The sequence below is a fragment of the Psammomys obesus genome, unplaced genomic scaffold (genome assembly GCF_907164565.1).
Source record: "Psammomys obesus unplaced genomic scaffold, mPsaObe1.curated_primary_1811, whole genome shotgun sequence".
Lineage (NCBI taxonomy): Eukaryota > Metazoa > Chordata > Mammalia > Rodentia > Muridae > Psammomys > Psammomys obesus.
This window is the reverse complement of record NW_026596125.1, coordinates 100492-105549: the sequence shown is the minus strand read 5'-3', so window position 1 is coordinate 105549 and position 5058 is coordinate 100492.

Here is a 5058-nt window from a genome sequence, read left to right as displayed (position 1 = left end):
TGTGTCTCGAGGGACAGAGTGATGGCTAATGTTGAACCCTTGAGTGTGTGGGAGGGGCTCTGCAATGTATATGTCGCAGGTGCTAGTGATGATCGCAGTGCAATTTCTGGCATTAACTGCCTTAACTCCTCAATTAGACCCACAGAGCAGGAACTTCAATGTTCCAAGTGCCCCTCTGTTTCCCAAAGTGGGTATATGGGTGGGAGGGGGTTCGATGCCTGGCTTCTGTTTTAGAAGGACCCAGGATCAGTGGAGCTGCAGATTCTCAAGGGTGCACTCACTTACAGGCAGGTCACTTGGCAGAGATCGGGGTATCTAGGCTCTCTGCTCTCTGGTTTTGCCCTGCTTCTTTGATGTGCTCTGCCAGTTCCGTGTTGTTGTCACTGCCAGGTTATGAGGTCTTGCTGCAGCTGGAGATTTCAGGGTGGTCACGTCAGTAGGAATCGGGGTAACCAGCCTTTCTGTTCTCTGGTTTGGCCCTGGTTAGTCTTAAACTGGAGGGCTGATGTGCCCCGCCAGCTCAGTGCTGCTCCGCCGCCAGGTTAGAAAGTCCCGCTGTAACTGGAGACTGGGTTGCTAGTCCAGATGATTTCTGGGAAGTCCTGGGGTCTCTTCACTGTGCTCTCCAAGCTTCGGAGGCCCAGCGCCTGGTGTGTCTAGCTTGTATGGCGTTTCTGTCTGGTTTTGGTGAGTATATAGCGTATTCTCTGTCACTGTGGGATTGGGCGGGCTGTACCGTCAGTGATGGCGCTCCTGCGGAGCTAGTATGGCGTCTAGCAGACTCGGGCCCTGGGAGAATGGTGCAGCCGCCGCACGAATCTGGGGCTCCAAGACACAGTACTGCTGGCCTTTGCCGATCGATTTCCTTGTTTATAATAGCTGAGTAATATTCCATTTTGTAAATATACCACAATTTCTTTATCCATTCTCCTGCTGTAGAACATCTAGGTTGTTTCTGACTATTACAAATACATCTTCTATGAACATAATTGAGCAAGTGTACTTGTGGCATAATAGAACATCTTTCAGTTATATGTGCAGAAAGTATAGCTGGGTCTTAAGGAAGAACTATTCTCGGTCTTCTGAGAAAATGCCAAATTGATTTCCAAAGTGGTTGTATAAGTTTGCACTCCCACCAGCAATGGAGGAGTGTTCTCATTTCTCCATATCCTTTCCAGTATGAGCTGTCACTTGAGTTTTCTTCATTATTATTCTGACTGGTGTAAGATGTAATCTCAGATTTCTTTTGCTTTGCATTTCCCTGATACTAAGGACACTAAATATTTCTTTAAGTGCTTCTCCACTATAAGACATTCTTCTGTTGAGAACTGTCTGTTTAGCTCTGCACTGCACTTTTAATTGTGTTGTTAGTTTTGTTGGTGTCTACTTTATTGAGTTCTTTATATATCTTGGATATCAGCCTTCTGTCAAATGCAGTGTCGGTGAAGATCTTTTCCCAATCTATAGGTTGCCATTTTGTCCTATTGACAGTGTCCTTTACCTTACTAAAGCATTGCAGTTTTATGTGGTCCGATTTATTAATTGTTGATTTTGGTGCTTGAATTGTTGGTATTCTGTTCAGGAAGTTGTCTCTTGTGCTTATGTGTTGAAGGCTATTCCCCACTTTCCTTTTTACCAGATTTAGTGTATCTAGTTTTATGTTGAGGTCTTTGGTCCTCTTGGACTTGAATTTTTGCAGAGTGATAACTATGGATCTATTTGCATTCTTCTACATTCAGACATTCAGTTAGACCAGCACCATATGTTGAAGATGCTTTCATTTTTCCATTGTATAGTTTTGCATTCTTTGTAAAAAATCAAGTGTCCATAGGTGTATGGGTTTATTTCTATGTCTTTGGTTTGATTCTCTTGATCAACTTGTCTGTTTTTATGCCAATACCATGTAGTTTTTATTACTATTGATCTGTGGTACAGCTTTAAATAAGGCATGGTGATACCTCCAGAAGTTCTTTTATTAGACAGGATTGTTTTAGATATCCTGGCTTTTTTGCTTTTCCATATGAAGTTGAGTATTGCTCTTTCAAGATCTATAAAGAACTGTGTTGGAATTTTGATGAGAATTGCATTGAATATGCACATTGCTGTTGGTAAGATGGCCATTTTTACTATTTTAATCCTACCAATCCATGAGCATGGGAGACATTTCCATCTTCTGATACTTTCCAATTTCTTTAAGTACTTGAAGTTCTGTCATATAGGCCTTTCACTTGCTTGGTTAGAGTTACAACAGCATACTTTATGTTTTAAGTGGCTATTGTGAAGGGTGTTATTTTTATAATTTCTTCCTCAGCCCATTTATCATTTCTATGGAGGAGGCCTACTGGATTTTTGAAGTTTATTTTTTATCCAGTTACTTTGCTGAAAGTATTTTTCAGCTTTAGGAGTTCTCTGGTAAAACTGTCATGGTCAGTTATGTATACTATCATATCATATGCAAATAGGGATACTTTGACATCTTTCTTTCCAATTTTTATCCCCTTGATCTTCACTAGCTGTCTTATTGTTCTAAGTAAAACTTTAAGTACTGTATTGAATAGACATGGAGACAGAGAGCAGCCTTGGGTTGTGCCTAATTTTAGTGGAATTCTTTGTTTCCACTTAATTTGATGTTGGCTGTCAGCTTGCTATGCATTACCTTTATTGTCTTTAGGTATGTCCCTTGCAGTCCTGATCTGCTCAATACTTTTAACATGAAAAGGTGTTGGATTTGGTGAAAGGCTTTTTCAGAATCTAATGAAATGATCATGTGGATTTTTTTGTTTTTGTTTTGTTTTTTTAGTTTGTTTATATGGTGGGTTACATTGATAGATTTTCATATGTTGAACTATCCCTCTGTCTCTGGGATGAAGCCTACTTGATCGTGGTGGATGATGTTTTTTGATGGATTTAGTTTCTGAGTATTTTATTGAATAGTTTGGCATCATTGTTCATAAGGGAAACTGGTGTGAAATTCTCTTTCTTTTTTGAGTCTTTGTGTGGTTTATGTATCAGGTTGACTGTGGCTTCATAGAATGAGTTTGGCAATGATCCTTCTGTTTCTCTTTGAAGGAGTATTGGTATTAGCTCTTCTTTGAATGTCTGGTAGAATTCTGCACAAAAAACATTTGGCCCTGAATCTTTTTTGGTTGGAAGTCTTTTAACAACCTCTTCTACTTCTTTAGAAAACATATGTCTATGTAAGTTGTTTACCTGATTTTGATATAACTTTGCTAAGTGGTATCTATCAAGAAAATAATTGATTTCGTTTAGATTTTAGTATAAGTTTCCGGAATAAAGCATAATGATTCTTTGGATTTCCTCAGTGTCTTTTTATTTTGTTGATATGGATAGTCTCTTGCTTATTTGCTTTCTCTCTCTCTCTCTCTCTCTCTCTCTCTCTCTCTGCTTTTTAGTTAGTTTGGCATAGGGTTTGTCTATTTTCTTGCTTTTCCTAAAGAACCACCTCTTGGTTATGTTGATTCTTTATATTGTTCCCCCCCCCTTTTTTGTATTCATTGATTTTAGCCCTGTGTTTGATTATTTTCTGCCATTTACTCCTTTTGGATGTGTTTGCTTCTGGATTGAGAGCTTTCAGGTGTGCTATTAAATTCCTCAGAAGATCTGTCCAATTTCTTTTTGAAGGCCCTTAGTGTTATAAACTTTCCTTTTAGCCCCGCTTTTATTGTGTCCCATAAGTTTGGGTATGGTGTGCCTTCAATTTCATTGAATTCTAGAAAGTCATTAATTTTTTTCTTTATTTCTTCCCTTGCTCAGTAGTCACTGAGTAGAGAGTAGTTCAGTTTTCATGATTTTGCGGGTTTTCTGTTGTTTTTGTTGTTGCTGAAGTCCAGTTTTAATGTATTGTGGTCTACTAAGAATCAAGGAGTTAATTTCAATTTTCTTGTATTTGTTGAGGTTTGCTTTGTGACTGACTATATGGTCTGTTTTTGACAAGGTTACATGAGGTGCTGAGAAGATACATTTTTTTGTGTTTGGATAAAATGTTCTATAGATAAATGCTGGGTCTACTTGATTTATAACATCTGTCAGTTGCGTTAATTCTCTGTTAGTTTCAGTCTAGATGACCTGCCCATTGGTGATAGTGGGGTGTTGAAGTCTCTCACCATTAAAGTGTGGGGTTTGACATGTGATTTATGCTTTAGCAATGTTTCTTTTATGAATGTGAGTACCCTCGCATTTGGGGCATATATATTCAGAACTGAGATGTCATCTTGGTAGAGTTTTCCTTTGATGAGTATGAAGTGTCCTTCCCTGTCTCTTTGGTTTAATTTTGGTTGAAAGTCTATTTTATTAGATATTAGAATCATACTCCAGCTTGGGTAGCTTCCTGGGTCTGTTTGCTTTTTTTCAGCCCCTTATTCTGAGTTAATGCCTATCTTTGTTCCTGAGGTATGTTTCTTGTTTGCAGCAGAATATTGAATCCCATTTTTGCATCTATTCTGTTAACTTGTTTTTTTCATTTTGTTTTGTTTTTTAAATTTGGGGAATTGAGTACATTGATGTTGAGAAATATTAATAACCAATGACTGTTAATTCCTGTTATTTTGATGGTGGTTGTGGTAGTGTGTGTTTGTGTGTTTCCTTTCTTTATTTTTGCTGTTGCAAAGTTATTTATTTCCTATAGGGTTTTTTTTTGGGGGGGGTGTAATTAACTTCCTTGTGTTGGAGTTTATTTTCTAGTACAGAATTTTCTATAGGGTTGGATTTATGCATAAACATTTTTGAAATTTGGTTTTGCCTTGGAATTTCTTATTTTCTTCATCTACGGTGATTGAAAGTTTTGCTGGGTATAGTAGTCTGGGCTGGCATGTGTTGTCCCTTAGGGTATGCAAAACATATGTCCAGACCCTTACAGCTTTTAGTGTCTCTGTTGAGAAGTTGGGTGTAATTGTTATAGGCCTAACTTTGTATGTTACTTAGCCTTTTTCTCTTATAACTTTTATTATTCTTTCTTTGCTCTGTACATTTAGTGCTTTGATTATTATGTCACAGGAGGATTTTCTTTTCTGGTCCAGTCTAATTGGTATTCTATAAACT